The sequence below is a fragment of the Uloborus diversus genome, chromosome 10 (genome assembly GCF_026930045.1).
Source record: "Uloborus diversus isolate 005 chromosome 10, Udiv.v.3.1, whole genome shotgun sequence".
NCBI lineage: Eukaryota > Metazoa > Arthropoda > Arachnida > Araneae > Uloboridae > Uloborus > Uloborus diversus.
In genome coordinates, this window is record NC_072740.1 from 126,576,629 (window position 1) to 126,596,117 (window position 19,489).

The window sequence follows — 19,489 nt, forward strand, 5'->3', positions numbered from 1 at the left end:
ATGCAATTTTAATTAGCATTTTTTTTAATAGCAAACCATTTTAATTAGTGATATTGCATTTTAGATGGTTACAGGAAATATTTTTAGATTTAAAACTCTTTACAACGTTTGCCTTTCCGAAACAAAAACAAGCAATTTCTAATGTGCATTATCTGTCGTTCATTTATTTATTTTCATTTTCTTACCTTTTTTATCTCTTTATTTATTTTGAATCAATTAAATTCTAACACATGGAGGTGAGAATTGACGTGCTGCGAACCAAAAAAAAAAAAAAGAACTAAAAATTATTACAAAAAAAAAAAAAAACTGTCGGCAGATTTAAATGGATATATTTTTGCTGAAATTAAAAAATAATAAATTATTCCTTTGTTTTAACTGTAAAAGGCATGTGACAGCAAAGTTTCACTTTTTGAAGATTAGCCCATTTAGTGACTGAAGTTTTTAATTCAACTAATGTTTTCTTTTTCGAATGAAAATGCTGAAAATTTTGTGTTAAATAAAGTTTATAGATACAATAACACCAGAAAGTAAATTGAACAACAGAGATCTATGTTGTTTACAACAACAACAACAAGATTACAACAATAAGATCATGCTATTGATCTGAAAACTTGCATGAAATAAATGAGTTTTCCTCATGCTAAATTGTTTTCAATTTTTAGTTTTTGCTTTGTCATAAAATTCAAAATAAGTACAAGTCCTTTTTTGGTGCTCTGAATTGTTTTAATTTTGTTTCATTAAAAAAATGTCTACTATCTAACTACCTTTCATTCTAGTATTGTTTTGGTATAAAAATATTGTTGAAAATTTTAAATAATAGATAGTGTACTTTCAAGAAATAAATATAAAATAATGGAGACATCTGTTTCTTATGCATATAAGAATAATCTGCATCTGGTTTCAAATAAAAATGACCTCTGATTAATATAATTTCAGTTTTCAACTTTATACAAAATAATCTATTAACTAGGTGTGCCCACTAAACCATTAAAATATTCAGAGGTTCTTAATCTCTTTTTTTTTTTGGAGTGGGTTGGGGCGAGATAGGACCCCGCAGTGTGGGGTGCCCCACGTCTTAAGGGGTCCAGCGGCCTCTGAAATTAAAGAAAAAAATTGAAAAAACCTAGCACTAAGACTTATTTAACTTTACAAATATACACTGATAGCCTCTGGGGAGGGGCTATACAGATTTTGTTGCAGGAAGGCCTAAAATGTATAGATCCTGGCCTGGGTAGGATACCTTGTTTTAAGCTTCTACATATTTCTTTTATTACTCTTTCAAACTTTCCCTTGCATATACATGGGTGCCACACCCCTAACAGCACCCACCGCCCCCCCCCCCGTAGGTGGGCATCCTAGACATATATTTCCTTTCGGAATTTTTAAGCTAATAATTTCTGAAAATTTCAGAAAAGTGTAAATTTTTCCTTTTATAGAAAAAAAAATAAGTAATGCTTTTGATATCAATACAAGAAATATTTCTATGTTCAAAAATCTTTATAAAGCTTAATTTAATGTAGCAAAAACAAGCAATTTTTTATGTTCATTATTTGTTGCTTATTTATTTATTTTAATTTTCTTAATCAGTGTTTATTCTTTCATTCATTTTGAATCAATTAAAATTATAATATCATTTTCGTTGTCTCGGAATCTTTTGATTAATTTAAAATTGATCGTATTAAGAGAATAAGGTTTAAGAAAAAAAAATCTGCTCTTAATTCTGCTAACATAGGGCCATTTTGTCTTTTTTTAATGTTTGAATCAAAATCGAGCGTTTCATTTATTGACTGCATGCATTTTCGAATCCGCGTGCTTTTACATCCTTCAGAACCCGTTTCAGCCACTCTTCCCGCTCCCGCTTGTGACTATTTTTTGTAACGAAACTCGAAAGCGAACAAGGAGCCAATCTTGCAGCTCGGCGGCAACCCTATCTTCCCCCCTGTAACCGGTTGCGTTTTCCGAGCGTAGCTGTTGTCGCAACTCTGAAAACTACGTTTTCATATAGGGACTCTAGCCCAGACAAAACTTCGGCTGTAAATCTGAAAGTCTCCTTACTACTAAATCCTAAAAAACCCCATTAAATATGAAGAAAAAGAGAAGAATATCACTAAAAATAATCAGAAAGGTAATGGTTCAAAGAGTCCCCTATTTTAAACACTATCCTATCTGCAGCGCCGCTTTTCTACATTGAAGTGTTGAAGATTTGTAACTTCAACCGCTTCATTCAAATGGACTCTTCCACGAAAATGGACTCTTCTCAAAGAAGGCGTGGCTTAGTGAGGGCCAGACTTATAAATATTCGATTCGCTGAAGCGGGAGCCACTACTACTTCTCGTTTTGCCTTTTTTTTTCTAGACCTCTCTCTTCTCTAAGAGAGCTGGAGAGAGGGTACAATTTAAGATTAGTCCTTTTGAAATGGAGGATCGGGAGCTAAGTTCTCGAACGACGGAACGAGTGCCGTACAGTTGTTATTTTACCTGCGTTTCACATGGTATTGTTGAAAAGGGAAAACCGTTGAGTGCATTTCGAAGTTTTATCTTAAATAAGTATTTTATGCTGCCGTTCCAGCTTCAGGTTTGTTTTTATTTTGTACCAGGTCCGTGTATCAAGTAAATTAAGATACGCGTTTTTTTTTATAAGTAGCACTTCGATTTTACTTTTTATTACATTGTACGTTCTGAAGACTATTAGGGAGATTGAACACTCGTGTCATGAGCAATTTTAACAGAATTTAATTCTGGACACTTTCATTAAATGCATCTTTTGCAAAGTATGTAAATCAAAAATTTGTGTTTAGAATTGAATCCTGAATTGTTTCCTTTTCACCAAGGGGCGAAAAGACGGTAACGTGTGACACTATTTTTTTTTCAAAGTTCTTTTTCATTAGCTGAGAGTAAAAAGTAAAGCATCGGTTAATATTTTTATAAAACAATTACATGCACATAATTATTGTCTGTATTTTTATTATTAACTATCAATTTTATATAACTTGTAACGTGTGACAAAAATAGTCACATGAAACAAGTTTGATACATTCAAGGCGGTCGCGAGGTGAAATAAGTGGAGGTGTGTGAAATTGGGGGCTCCTTAAGTTGTATTTCAAGCTCATCTTAAATGAAGTCAGGTAGGGGAAAGTGGGTCTAAAATCACACTGGCGTATTCAAGGAAGAGAGAGGGGGGGGGGGTAGCCCCACCGAAATTTTCGTCATCGATGTTGTAATATTCCATGTAAAAATGACGTTTTTTTAAAGTTTGTGTGTGTGTGACAGCAGTGACATAGAGTCAGGAGGGATGGGGGACGCAAAATGTCTATTCTCCATATAGTACTTCATTGGGAAATTTTTTTTGTACTTTTCGTCTTTATGTGTGTGTAACAGCAGTGGCATAGTCAGGGAGGGGGGCCACGACATTTTCTTTATCCACGTAATACTTCATGTGAAAAAATAGGTTTTCAAAAATTTGTAGGTCTTTGTATGTGTGTGACAGTGGTGCCGTAACCAGGGGAGAGGCATGAAGTTTTCGTTATCATTGATGCAATAATACTTCATGTGGAAATGATTTTTTTTTACTCTTATTGTATGTTTCCAAGTTTTGCGCCTGCTGACAATGGCTGATCCAGAAATTTATATTGGAGGCTGGAGGGGGCTGAGTAGGGCCTTTGAGATAACAAAAAGAGATGGGGGGGGGGGTGAGTTGACTACCCCTTAATTTTTTTAAACGCATATGAATAAAGATGTTGAAAGAGGAAATATTTTTTTTTCTTATGATACCATAATAATGCCATCATGAAATTTTGCATAAATGTTGCTAAAGTAAGACTTAATAACATAAATTTTTTTCAAAAAAATTAATTTCGATTTTGAGCTCTTTTAAATTAAAAATTTTTTTTTCAAAAAAATGTAAAAGAAAAAGGTAGAACTAGGTCATGTCATATATTTTATGAAACCTTATTAAATACAGAACAAAGCACTACCAGTTTTAACTCTTTGAGTCAAATAGTTTTTTAATTACAGCCGTTTAAAGAAAACGTGTCAGGAAAAATTTTCAACTTCGTCAAAACTTTAAAATATTATAATTCGAAAACAAATGAGTGAAAAAATCTAAAACTTTGTATATTTTCTCTGTTGTGGTAATACTCCATTGGAACAAAAAATGAGCAAAATCTAAAAACATGACGTTTTGACCATTGGTTGATTTGATATGGAATTACCCATATATAAATGCACACAGAGAGAGACATTCATTCAGCATCTTGTACAGGAGAGTGACATTACTAGATCCAAGTTTTAGCAACAAGAATTTAATCGAAGGTATAATAGCCATAGAGAAATTGGTTCCGGGGCTGTTAAAAATGCAGTTTTAGACAATCTTAGGTATTTTCTGCATCTGGCAACTATTTTTCATATTAAAGACTACTAGGCAACTATTTTTCATATTAAAGACTACTAGGCAACTATTTTTTCATATTAAAGACTAAGACTACTAAAGCAACTATTTTTAGTAGTGGAAATCAGTAGCAGCCCTGGGGGGAATTTCCCAAGAGAAACATGGGTCTTCGAGGGCCTTCCTTTGGAAAATTTTGAAAATTTACAGAAAAAGGCTAGTTTCTTGTTGATTTCAGAACAATTTTATAGCACTGGCAAAACCGACAAAATCCTCAATTAATATGCATTTGAAAATCATGATGTGTTGCAAACCCGGCCAAATCCTCTCCGTCTGTGAGTTTCAAAACCAGCCATGTCCATATCCGCTAGATGGCGCGACCGATCCAGATCTGGAATGTACCTTTTCAGCTTGCATCAGTTTGTTTTCCTTTCCCTATGCTTCATAGTCGTCGTGTTCTATATTGGTCAGTGGTGCGTGTTGCTTTGTCGATCATGGAAAAGTTTGTGGGTTACAGAATACCGATTTCACTGGAGTCACTGTCCTCAGATGCATAGCTGACGGCTGTGGTGGCCAAAACAAAAACACAACAATGATGTTCATGCTTCAATACTGGATGACTCGTTATGCCCCAACCCATCTAAAAAAAGTGGAAGTCATTTTCCCCATTCCCGGTTATTCATTCATTCCTTCAGATCGTGTTTTCACCCAAATTGAGAAGTTGAAAAAATTGAGACCCTCGTTCAGTCTTCAGAATTTGACGACATTCTCTTGGAAAGTAGAACAGTGTACAAGCCAGGGAGAGACTACTACACTGATCTTGGTTGGATGAGAACCATCAGTACTGACCAAACATTTTGGGTCAAACTGGGAGACTGATGAGCGCTTGATTATCTTGATGGCATCATCTGCTCAAGATGATGGAATCATAGGCGAAGAGGGAGAAAACAGTAGTTATGAAGAACATCAGGAAGAAATGTGTGAGCCTGTTGAAGACGATAATGCTGCAAGAGTATGAGACTCGAGTTCTTGAATGTTGATATTTTGTTTTTTATGTTATTTTATTATGCTTAAAAAATTCTGGTCAGCTGTTCTGGTCTGTTTGATTATTCAAGTTATATTGTCTTATTCTTGAGAGTTATGTTTATCGTACCCCAAAACCCCTATATCAAAATTTGGTACAGCAATTTTTAAGTTCAAATTAGTAGCAAAATCGGCCATCTCCAAAATGAGTTGCAAAAGCGTCCAAATCCAAAATGAAAATATGAGTAAATACCCTCCTCCACATACCACCACCATTTACATAAACATTTTCAAACACCCTTCCCTAATATCACTAAAAACCGAAGAGATTTAGTTTTGACCTTGATTATGCTTGAGGTAACAGTAAAATGGCTTTCGCCAAAAATTTAGTTTTTTGGAGGTGGCCGCCGGTTTTGTAACTGCACAACATATACAGTAGAAGACCGTTATAACGCACACCTTGGGACCAGAGCTTTTGCGTTATATAGATCATTTCACAAATTTTGAAACTAACATTCAGTATATATCTATATATTAGCACTTCAGAATGAGTTTTATCTAATGAGTATTAAAGCACCAGGGTTGGGTTTTTTGCCGGCAAAAAGGTATTTTTGCCGGGACAGTGGAAAAAACCATGGCAAAAATGGAAAAAACTGCAAAAACCTTATTGCAAATAAAGTAGCATTATACAGGGGTGATTGCGTTCCGGTATTTTACCGGATCTCCGGTTTTTTCATCTTGATTTCCGGTATCTTCCTCTTTGAAAATACCGAATCTCCTATATTTTCAGAAACCCCACTTCTGTAAAATTTAGGTTGATGTTTAATGAAAAGCCGAAAGTCCAAATTGAAGACGTTTTGTTTGGTATAAAGCGTAAGCTACCGTCATATTTTACAATCTCTATGGTAATTGTTGAAGAACAGCCGGCTTTGGAGATAGTATAAAGGCTAGATAATAAGAGGAAGGAGGGTTACTTGATACTTTCCCCCATAATATTTTCTTTTCAAAATGTCTAATAGCGTTTCTCTGTTGCATATCTTAATATGCAGATGATGTAACTAGGAGTGCCCATCCCTCCCCCCCCCAGACTTAAATTCTTCTAAATTCATTTTTCCAAAAGTTTCTGTGGCATAATCCTGCCTCATGATCCCCCCCCCCCCCCCCCGACACAAACACACGAAAATCCTTGCTGTAGCTATATTAGAATAAATTGCTAAAATATTTATTCACCAAGATGGCCTATGGCTTTTCTCTGTTGCAGATGCTTATGTAATAGGGTTTGCAGTCCCCCCTCCCCCATAAAATGAATTTAACGACCTATATGTATCGAAGATATCAATATTTGGAGAGCGATATATCGTGGTATTAAAATTCGGATATCGCCCAGCCCTATTGCACAGTGATCATAATACATGCTGTCCCTTTTGTCCCAAACTTAATTAATTGTGAAATCTTTATGCACTTTTAGTAAATGAATAATTAATTATTAAGGATTCAGATACAGTGAAAAAAATTAAACATTCTTTGAAAAATTTTAAAAAAATAAAAGAATTTACTTCCCTCCATGCACATGGACGTATTAAGTCCAATTAAAACTTCGAGTTTTAGCCCCAGCAGATAATAATGTATATGAATAATGTGTACATACAGGTAATGTATATATATATATATGCCCATCAAAAAACTTTTTCTTCTTGGAAAAAAAGTTCAGGTTTTTTTATGGAGTCACAATCACCCCTGATTATATTGTTAATCAAGAAATAGTGACAATGTAATATAAATAATGCACTTTAATATTTTAGTTATTTCTCTCCATGTTACTTCTAATTTATAAGGTGAAAAATAAATAAAAAAGAAATGTTGGGATGGCAAAACTTAAGATTTTAAATGTTTGCTAAAGCAATATTTTCAGAATGAGCCAATTCCTTCAATGGGCAATTCCACGGTGTCGGACGTAGAATTTGCACGAAATTTACCAATAAAAGATTCATATCTTTTAGAGTTAAAATGGATGAACTGAGCCAGTTTTTTTTTCTCAATAATTATGCATGTAGGAACAATATAAAAACTTATAGAATTTCTGAAAAAAAATTCGAACTATAAATATTAAAAATAAAAAACCTCATGGTGTTGGACGTAGATGAAAGGGGAACTGAAAATTGACGTACGTTGAAGTTTCAGCTCAATGAACTGTTTTCAGATTTTTTGACTACTTGAATGTTGAAAAGTAAAGCTGAAATATGAATATTTTTTCCTTTTTCATTAAATTAATTCTCTGATAAATAGCACAAAATTTTTTTCCTTGGTGTCGGACGTAGAATGTGCAAAGCAGACAACATCAAACATGAAATTAACATCTTAAAAAGCTGTTTAACTCTTAATTTGTTTATGGAATTATATATTATGGTATTTTAAAGCATAAAAAAGGGGAAAATATGCATAACAGGAGTCGGTGCAGAATTTTTCCCAGGGCTCCATTTTTTGTGAAAAATTAATTAATTTTTGTGAAAATTGAAATAATTTGAAACTAAAAATTTTATGCAAAAAGAATGTAGGGAGGGGGGGGGGTCATGGCCCAAGTTATGTCATAGAACTTGTTTACAAGGTATGTTTTTCAAGACATTTCTTTGTTTTTCTGACAAAATATTATTCTTCTGGGTGTTCTTGAGGGATTTGAGGGGGGGGGCAGGGGGGATCTCATTGCTTTTGGGGAGATGGACACCCCTAATGTATCAATATCTGTATACCATTCCAGGAAATTTGTATTTTAAGTCTTCACTCATAAAATATGGAAAATAATATAACGAGAACAAGAGAGATTAGACGCATTTTGTCAAGTTTGTTTTATTTTTTTTTACAATCTCTATGTGAACAACAAAAAACTCAATTTCTAGGGTAAAAAGAAGTGAAGATTGATTTGTAGAATTTTAATGAAGAAAAATCTAACTTATTAACAAATAATAGGAAATTTGGATGTTGGTTACAAATTGTTGAAAACGAAACTGAGCATTTCTAAGCACAAACATGGGTTGTTGTGAGTTCACCAAAAATACCTGAGAGTTTTTAAGTGAAAACTGGGGAAGGGAGGAGTGTCATTTTTGAACTGAGAACCCTAATGCTTCTTAAATATTCATAATTTTATACATAACTACTTAACTACTTTAAGCGCTATTGATAAACATATGAGACTCATTTCTTATCTTCAGATATTTTCCCCAGTCAAAATATTGTGTATATGTTCTTTAAATTTATGTTATGTAAAATATAAATACATAATTAGGCATGAATAGCATGTGTGAATTATTTAATTTAACCAGGAATTTTTCGTATACTTATAAACCTAGTTTCAGTTAGGAAAATATTGGTGTCGGGACGTAGAAATTTTTCTGACCATTTATTTAAGCATAGCTAGTTTTTTGAAATTTAATTTAAATGATTATTTTTGATTGCATATAAAATCTTTATTTGCAGACAAAATATTTTGTAAAAATCTCCACTCAGTTTTACATAATATAAGCTTTCAGCCAATTTGGTGTTGGACATAGAATTACAAAAATGCCTTATATGAAAAAATCCCTAAAAATTAAGTTTTACAGCTAAACTGCAATTTTTTTGTATATAACTCTTCTAGAGAGTTCTGAGAAGCATATTTTAGAGAGAATATTTGAAAAATGCGACAATGCAAGTATCAAACAGTCATTCTTAAGTCGTATAAAAAAAGTTACTCGTAAGAACATAATCATAACAACCTGATTTGAAGCTTCAGAACTCTAATTAATTTTGCTTTTGTTGCATTTTTTTGTTATTTCCATACACTTCAGATAATTACCTTCCCGTTGATACCAAAATTGTGAGAAAAAGATTATTTTAAAATTCTGCCACCTTTTCCCCTTTTCTGTGGAATTGCCCCAATGCTGAAACAAAGAAGGTTTACTTAAGCTTAGTAAATTAGTAAAAAGATTGATTTCTAATTATATACATATACATATATTTTATTAATCACTTTTTTTATCCCATTAAGATTTTTAAGCTATTTAATAACAGAATATTTACTTCAATACAGAAAAATATTAACTTTTCCTCACTAAAGAAGTACTACATTTACATGCAGTACAGTAACTAAAGATTTCTGCACACTAGTCGCAACTCTTTAAATGTGTCCTGCAAGTTCTGCTGCAATAGAGAGATATTTCTCAAATTTTTCTTTTGTACAATCAAAAATACGAAACCATTTGTCAGTTGCTTCTCTCACGAAACTAGTTTATTGCTATGCCATGCTTAAACAACAAATAGGTTTTGATGAAGATGGTATAGACTATGATAATTTAAGTGATATTTCAATTTAAAGAAATGTGTATTTTGCTTTTTAATTACTTTTATTTCTTTTATTTTATAGTTGTATCTTGATTAAGTATACTTCATATAGATATTTTCTGTAAAAAATGCTATAATAAACAAGCTAATTACATTTTCATTGTAAGTTAATTATTTGTCTTAAATGTTACAAACTGAAATTTTATGTTAATGTTTAAAAATTTAGAAGTAAAAATGCTCCATAACTTTAAAAGTAAGTTAAACCTTAATTTTTTTTAAGCTATAAAAAAATTAAATTAAAATTTTATCAAAATCTTTTCATGTTTTTACTTTTATATAAAAGGAAAAAAAACTGTCCATAAGTTGTTAACACAAAATCTATTTTTGCCACTTTGGCAAAAACTGGCAAAAACCTATTTTTGCCGGGCGGTAAAAACCGTGGTTTTTTCCACGGTTTTTTCCGCCCCCGGCAAAAACTTGCCAACCCTGTAAAGCACCAATATTACAATTAGTTATTCACAAATAAATATGTTTCACAATCAAAATCCTGCACTTCTGCTGGCTTCATGGTTTGCATAGCAGCTGCATTTTCAAGAGTCATCTGGTATTTTCTGTTTACTAGTAGTACTAATTTTCAATTTATAAGCTTTGAAATAAGATGGAAAGATGAAAAACTTTCAAAATTTAATTTGCCTTACAATTTTTATTTTTGCGAAGTAAAACAGATGGATTTTTTAAACTTCAAAACCTATTGTTTACTCCTGAAATGTAGTGCCGTTTATAGAAAATTGCGTTATACAGGTCGGCGTTAAAACGGTCTTCTACTGTATTGACTTCTATGAAACATTACTCTTGAAATTAGTAATGTTGCAAGTTTCATTTGTTATTTCAACGAATATTTATTCAAAAACTGCCTAATGACTTGCAAAATGGTTTCTGCTCGATCTTAGATGTCATAAATGTGATTTGATGTCAGTAACATGTTACAATGTATTTAATATTGAGCTATTGAAATGAAATGATTAATTTATGTATTTCTCTTTCTTCAAAGTGATCTCGTAATGGCTTGGCGCTCGTGAACATGAGAACAAAGAGGATTTTGCTTTGATTCATAAAGGAAACAAACAATGGTACAATTTTATTCATATTTTAATCAAAGCATAAGTAAACTTAGATAACGGCTTGTAATTCAGTGTAGATTTCATATTAAATCAACTAATTTCTAAAGAAATGCATCTTAATAGTATCTTACAAAATGGTTTCGCTCAATGATGAACGTCGTTATTATGGATATGAAGTAATAGGGATTTGATTTCAATAATTTCTTGCTATGAACTTAATACTTTGCTCGTTAGACAAAATGTGATTTCTCTGTTAACTAATAACTATTTCTGCAATAGTTATTATATTTAGCTTCCTATATAGTGTATCTGTTTCATTTGAGTAAAATTGCAAAATTACAGACAGGAGCAAAATATGGTATTTTCTAGAAGAAAAATAATTTATGCATTTTTCTTTTTCAAAATGCAGGTACCTATTGACCAAATTATGTTTTTAAACAGGAGTATATTCATCTGATGCAGATTCTTACCTTTTTGAATTATAAAACAGTTATCAAACAATCATTTTTTTCCTTCTAGCTTCTGCTATTTAATAGAGTTCTGTGTAACGGAAGTCTCAAATTAAATAATTCACTCATCATCCTTTAAAAGATCTGTCAATCATGTTTTTATTGCTGAATTGCTTCATGACTTTCAGAAAAATAACATGTAGATTTGATTTTCTTGCCAGTTCCAGATATTGTCACATGCTTAAGGATAAATACTGAAGTATTTAAATCAAAGTATTATGTGGGGTGCAGTAGCTGTGAGCAGCAACAAACGCTCCAGGTTAAAGTGCTTATATGTTGAGGATTTTTACTGCTTGATATTTGTTTTTATTCTTGAGATTTTTTCTCCATTTGCAGAAAGATGTCCAATCTATTTTAATTTATTACAGTTCTACTTTTTGAAACTATTCTAGATTGTTTATCTGTGTAATTATTCCTAGGCTGTTATGAAACTTGATCCTCAACTTGAATTGGTTTTGTATCATACTATAATTTGAGAATTTTCCTGTAATAAGCAGGTCGTGCATTCAATTCTTGAATAATACTTTTTAGGAATTTGTCTTACTTCTATTCTTGATGTAATATTATGAAGCAATCATAGCTGAAGTATTTTTTTTTTTATAATAGATGGTCACACCTTAGTGTAATATACAACAAAAAAAGAGTTAAAGAGAATAAGCTATTGATAACAGCTAGTTTACTATTGTACCTGTTAAAGAATATTTTAATTAATAACATGTTGAGAAGCAAAATATACTAATTATTTTCTGAATAGTATGGATACCTATTTAGAACTATTGTATGCCATTCCATTAGCATTGTTATGGTGTTGCATTCAAATTTTAAATTAAGTTTTTCCTCCCCAGAGTCTAAAAACTGTTTCTGGTGTCCAGTTGCAGAGACTGAAAATTCCTGACTGAATGGCACATAGTAGAGGGAATTGGTTTTATTTACTGCCGTTTCCTCTGCTTATGCTTTTCGGTTTTTCCCGAACTTGAAGAGTAATTACTGAATCAACGGAAGTGTGGGTATGTTTGATCTTTAAAATTGTTACTTTCTTATGGATGCTATTCTCTATTGTTAATCTGTGTAATTGGAAACTTGGGTTACTCCCAGACTGTTGTGAAATTTGATTCTCAACTTGAATTGGTTTTGTGCCATACTATATTTAGAGAATTTTCTTGTAATACACAGGCAATGCATTTAATTCTTGAATAATCTTTCGTATGAATGTGTCTTGCTTCTATTCTTGATATAATCTCTATTATGAAGCAATCATAGCTAAGTAAATTTTTTATATAATACATGGTTACACCTTGGTGTAATAGATGACAAAAAAAGTAATAGCAAATAAGCTATTTATAACAGCTATTTTACTATTGTACCTATTGACAAAATATTTTAATTACAAACATGTTGAGAAATAAAATATATTATTTTTCTGAACAGGATGAAAAACAGTATTGTGTCCATTAGCATTGTATAATATTGTTGCTTTTAAATTAAATTGTTTTTTCTTCCCAGAGTCCAAGAACTATTTCAGGTGTCCAGTTCCAGAGGCTGGAAATTCCCGACTGAATGGCACATTGTAGAGGGAATTGGCTTCATTTGCTGCCATTAACTCTGCTTGTGCTTTTCGGATTTTTCTGAGCCTGAAGAGTAGCTACTGAATCAACTGAAGAATGGGATTCTCTCTCTCTCTCAACATTCCAGGGTCCCCATACTTACTACAACATGGAAATTAACCAGTTGGATGAGGCCTTGAAGACAGTTCTGGTTTTTTGATTCAGACCAGGAGCCAAGCAACCCCTGATCCAGTAGTCCCAAAAGTATCAGTTTGGCATGGGAACTTGTACTTTAACCATGGATATATTTAACAAGCCCTGGTCACCACTAACGATCACTGAGGTCTTCAATCGTCTGGAATAAATTCTGGAACACATTTTTTTATTTGTGTTATACAATCAACTCTCAATATCTCAAATATTCCTTGAGGGGCTGTGGTAACTTCCCATAACTTGAAGTTTGAACCAGTCTGAGATTTGAATGTATTATATATTTTCACTAAACATAATGAAGTGTAACCAAAAGTGTGGGGAATTAGTGTCATTGAACCCCTTAATTTCCAATGACTGGCACAACTAAACTTTTTTTGTATGTGTGTGTGTGTGTTTTTTATAAATAAAGGTTTTTTTTTTCTCTCATATCACTTCTTTAAAAACCTCTCTCTCTCACTTTACACAACCTTTATAGAAATGTATAAAGCAGTTTTACTCCAGGTGTGGGAGCTTCTTTGAACAGGGCCCAATATAGGCTGATTTTGCTACCGTTTTTCGGTACCTTCACAAAAGTCTTGTTTTGAAATCGGTACTTTCACAAAAATCAAATAATAAAATCGGTAGCTTCACAAAAACCTCGAAAATTTCACAAAAATTAACATTTAAAAAAATATAAAATTTGTTTCTCTGTTTAAAACAAAATTTACTCATAAAATAAAATCTAAGCAGGTTTATATGAACAGTCGCTTAAATAGAAACCTTTTTGTAGTATTTTAACTAATTTTTAGCTGTTTCTCGCCTAAGTGTATTTATGCAATATTATCGCAATCTTTCAACATCTGTTTTGGGAAACCGTTTTTCTCATAATTTCCTATATTGTACACAGTACATAGCCCATTAAGCTGAAATTACGATGATATTTTTCATACTTCTTAGGTTTTTAGCCACCCCCCCCCCCCCCCCTCCCCAAGAAACGAAATCTGTTAAAAGTAATACTGGATGACATTTACACTTTTCGAACTAAAATTTCACTTGTTCTACTTCTCTTTTACAAAAATTAGGATGCCTCTAAAATTTCACAAAAACAATGCTGATAAAAAAAAACTTTCACAAAAATAGAATGATGCAATACTTTCACAAAAATAGAATGATGCAATACTTTCAAAAATAGGTAGCGAGAAAAAAATCCTGGATTGGCCCCTGTTGAACATCCTATGCTTTGCTCAGTGAGTCATCATCACAAGTAATCCCTTTTCCTTGATACCTCATTGCTATTTTTTTTTCATGTCCTGATATCTTACCCAAGGGTGCCTCTAGGGTCAGGGACTCAGCTGCATTCCATGTAGTCTAGTAATCAAAGCTGATGTCATTAACCCACATAATCCCTGATCTGGGCCAAAGGGAAAACCGAAGATTTTTGTATTGCTATACGGTTATCCTAAGGCTTCATGTTAAAAGTAAAGATGCTTTTGAAAAAAATAATGGCATCAACTGCACCACCTGCTTAGCAAGATTAAATCAACTTTATTAAAAGAGTTTTGTTTATAACCATGTATCAAATTTCTGTTTCATTAATCACAAAGTAAAGATTACATATTTTGAAATGGTGCCTATATTTTTTGTAGCTATAAATAAAATTCTTATATCCAAGTCTATGTGTCTGTATATTTAGTTTTTTCGACTAAATAGTTATATTTTTGCGAACCCTCAAATTTGCTACTTCTGTGTGATATCTTACAAGTGTGATAAAGTTACATCAATTTATAAACTTTATTTTTGCTATAAAGAAGCCAGAAAGGAGAGGGACCATTTTAATCAGGTGAAGTCTGGTTGCTAATGTAGCAGATAAGCATTAGTTCAGTTATGTTTGATTAAATATGAGTAGAAGAAATTGTCTCAGACGTACAGTTCATCAATTGTTTGTATCCTTATATATTATTTCTGTAGCCTGTTTTTGGTTTCTACGCCAGATTTTCCTCAATTCTTGATCGATTTCTTTGATTTACACCTTATTGTAAAGCTTATCGTGCAGGCTACTGACGAAAAATAGACCCACGGTCTAAAAATCGTTTTTTCGGACAAAAAACCTGTTTTAGAGAACCAGAATGAGGTTTTCGGTTAAATTTATAACTTTAACTTGTACTGTTACCGACAGAGCTGAATAGCTTGATCGGCAGAGCGTTTGACTGGTAACCAGGAGAATGCGAGTTCGGGCCCACGTCCGGACATTCTGCATCAAAAAATTAGAAAAATATCGCGCATTACAATGAATAACAAATATGAGGGTATACATGAGGTAGAAACGCTCCTAGCTGTTATGAAAACTTGATGCAACACGGAGCTAAATTGATACTTAATTGTAAGGGTTTTTTTTTTTTTTAAGCTTTGGCTCCAGGAAGAAAATTAAGGCATAATATAAGCGAAAATATATGTATCAGGTTTAAGATTTCAGACTACATTGGAATTGTTTTTTGTTCAGTAAAATATAATAAATCGTATGTTGAAATATAGATTCTTCTAATGAGTTTCTGACTCTTTGTACACATAAAAAAAATACTACCTCAATTTAAAGGGTAATACATATATTTTTCTTCTTTTTGCAAAAAAAAAAAAAAAAAATAGCGTAACAAAATTTTATTACATTTGAAAAGCTACGCTAAAAAAAGAACTTAGTTCAAATTATTTTGCATTTTAACCGTGCTGTTAAATGATGAACACGTCCTGCCATCTAAGTTATAACGGTTTAAACAGCCTGCGATAACAAATTGTAAAAATTTTCAAAAATAAAAACACTTCTCGGCAAGGAAAAAAAAATTATCTGTGGGATTTTTTTTTTCGGTAAAGCGTTCGGCTATAAACTGTCTGAACTTTGGGCCAGTTCGGGCTGTCCGACATAATAGCAAATTTACAGTAGTATTACGCAGTACATGTACTCATAACATACAACAGATAACACACGTAATAAAATAAATGCAGTGGGAATGCTTTTTGGTGTTTCGACTCCTTTATGCAGGCTACCGTTATCAGTCAGATAAGTTGACTGCTAATCGAAGGGTGTTCTTCCCCTTTTTTCTAAGCTTTGACTCCGTCCAGACCACTGAGCATAATGTAAGCATAAAAAAAAGTATTAGATATCCCTCAAGGGAATCCTTTTTGTGCAGAAAAACATTTTCATTGTATGCTGAAATGTAGATTTTTCTATAATAGCAGTGTTCGACCTTTTGTACAAATGAAAAAACTATACGCCAGATCTTCCTCATTCTTTAATAAAATTCCATGTTTTACGAATAATTTTAAATCGTTTCATGCTGGCTAATGAAAAAACATAGACACATGATCTTATGATATTTTTTCGGCGAAAATTTTTTACAGTGTTTTATTACGCATTCCTTCAATGAATAGCATTCGAAAAGGAAGGCACAGTTGCTAGGTTTGTTGGAGCGTCGTATTGTTAATCAGAATGGCGCCAGTTGGAATCCGAGCCACTAAATATCTCTTTAATGTTTCTTCTGTTTCCGTCAGATGCTCACATGGGCAGGACTGTATTTGCCACAACCTGTTTTTTCACATGCAAAATTACTGGTTTTTCACGTGTCACTCAGCCACACTTTTAATGATATTTATATCTGCATTGAAAATACGTACAACCAAAAGGGGAGCGAAGGTCAAATTATCACAACGTTGTATTTAACGAGGATTTGTTACTGATGTCTTCAAATTACATGCCTTGTCTTGTGCGCTTACTTTGTTCCGTTTACTTTTTTCGGTTTTTCTTCATAATATTCTTTCTTTGAAATTTTTAAAGAGCGAAATGCCTTATGAAACGATTCGAAGTACAGTGCGGAGTTCCGCACGGGTCGACTAGTATTTATATATTACAGAGGATATGTTTCTCTTTTGAAAATGAACACTAATGAAAGGTATAATGAAATATTAATTAGAGAAACTAAGCATTAGTTTCTGACTAATTGATGAGTAGGAGAAATTGTCTCAGTCAGGCAATGTTCATCAAGGACATGCTTATTTATATATTAGAGAGGATATGCTTTTCCCTTTTTTAAATCAATACATGAATTGTAAATAGAGCTCACTCATTTTCGCTTTCTCTGTTGTAATTTCTTAGTTTTCCAGATTTTGTTTATTTTCCAAACATTGGCAAGGTTTAATTTCAAATCAATACTTTTATTGATAAAGACAATGTATAGATTAAAATTAAAAACTGTTGTGTAACATTTGTTTATCACTTCAAATTTTCTGAAAAATTGAAAAAAGTAATATATTTTTATGGTTGTGCTAACAAAGGGCGTACCACAACTATGGAACCTGGGCCAAATTGAAAATATCAAAAAGAGATTAAAATTCATGATTGATATTTCTAAGTTCCACCAAAATGGAAGGGATCGGTGTAGTACATTCTGTCAAGAGGCCGCAAAATAAAGGATAAAGTATAATATAGTTAAATAGAAATGAAAGAGACTAATTAGTTAGCAAATATTTTATTGATTTCCTCCCCCATTTTGCGGATTTATATGTCGTGTATTTTATTCATTTTCTCCCTTATGGAGAGAAAAAATTTTAAATATAAGTTTTTATTTATTTATTTATTTTTTTTTTTTTTCTAGTGACTCAAGAATTTAAATGGAATATCAACGTCATTTTTTGCTGGTGCGGAGTAGAGATGCGACAATGCATTAGCATATCGGTCAGCGGCCACTTTAACAATTTTTTTCAGCCGATTTTTACCGATTAATCTGCGAAAAGATGCCACGAAGTGCCCACGGTTACATTCATACACATATATGATCAATAAAGACTGGGATGCCTCGGAAAATTATATTTCTTCTAAGGCTGCCGCGAATCGAAAAAGTTTGGGAACACCTGCGCTATGGGATAGAATCGAAACCAAAAGTGAAACTTTTCGGAAAACGATGGACCGCGTTTCTATTCCCTAGTTTTGAATATATGAAAAAGAAAAAAAGCTACATTTTAATTTAAAAATGTAGATTTCACATGTTAAGAGCATCTGTTAAATAAGTGGAGACAAAACCAGAAAGTTAGAGAATGATGAAGTTTTTTCAACAAACACTACCTTTATGTTGGTATGATGAATATGATTTTTGAGACTTTGATACTAATTTATATACCTGAAATTATTTTCGTTAGTAAATATTGGGCAAAATTTGACTATATTTAAAATTAAGCTGCCCAGCCACCAGAAAATAATGTCAATGCTTTATTGAAGGTATTTAATAAACGCCCTTTCATAATAATCGAAGCTTTCTTTTTTATTACTAATTTAAAATGGAAATATTTTCTTAGTTACTCCGTAAAATTACACATACAAATGTCTATGTATGCAGGCAGTCGAGGAGGGGGGCGGGGGAGGGAATAACAGTTGCAATTTGACCTTGAGCTCACAGATTGGTCCTGTAAACAAGATGCCTGTTCAAAATTTTGTTTTGCGATTTTTTTTTTTTAACTATGGGATTTTAGGAGTTTACTAACGAAAATTTTTTCTAGCATTTCATTTGCATTGGGCAGCGAAAAAACAAAGAAATAAATGCAAAAAAAAAAAAAAAAAAAACTGATCTGATCAAAAAAAAAAAAAATTTTCTTCGTACTGAAATGAGAAGTTTATATTAAACAAAGTATAGAATACGCAAATTTGCTATCCATTGCAAATTTTATTAAGGAACGGCTCCAAATGGGGACGGGTACCCCCCCATTTGAGCTCAAGAGCAATATGTGACACGACCCCTCCCCCCCTTTTCTGAATAACCCCCTCTAAAAGCAGAAGTTGGATCCGCCCTTGATTTATGCATTGCTCTGACTGATTCGAGCACTTTATTATGTAAGCATGTATGTAAGTTTGTAGCAATGTGTCTTTTGTACCAAAGGCCCGCCATTTCAAATTTTCTGGAATGGAGGGAGGGGGATAATGTCCCCCCCTCCATTCTAGAAACTTACATTATAAGTGCTCGAATCAGTCAGATTGTGCGCAATGCATTTAATTAAAAAAAAAAAAAAAACCCACCAAATTCGTACAAAAATGCCCAATTTCAGAAACATTTCAAAAATCCAGGGGGAAAGGGCAATTGAATCCCTGATCACCCATATGACGAGCATGGTTGTATGTGTTGGGGGGGGGGGATTCATGGGACAGAACTGCGCTGCCATTAAAATTTTCTTTACAGGTATTTTGGTTTCGTTCTTGGGGGGGGGAGGGGTATCACACTCTTGAAGGAAAGGGCACCCCTGCAGATCATGGAACAAACTTTGCCGTTGATTTTTTTTCGGGGGGTTGAGGAGTATTTAAAGGAGTCTTTTTCTTTCATTTATGGTGTCTCTTTTTTTGGGGGGGGGGACTTTGTACAGATAGCTC

At 32.8% G+C, this 19,489-nt stretch overlaps 1 long non-coding RNA gene across 1 annotated transcript; it reads left to right on the forward strand.

Moving 5' to 3' along the window:
• The first annotated feature begins 2,419 nt into the window (after nucleotides 1–2,419).
• LOC129231630 (uncharacterized) lies at nucleotides 2,420–12,249 on the forward strand. The gene is made up of 3 exons (XR_008581278.1): nucleotides 2,420–2,574; nucleotides 10,772–10,850; nucleotides 12,196–12,249. It is a non-coding gene; the product is annotated as an uncharacterized LOC129231630 (long non-coding RNA).
• The last annotated feature ends 7,240 nt before the right edge of the window (nucleotides 12,250–19,489 follow it).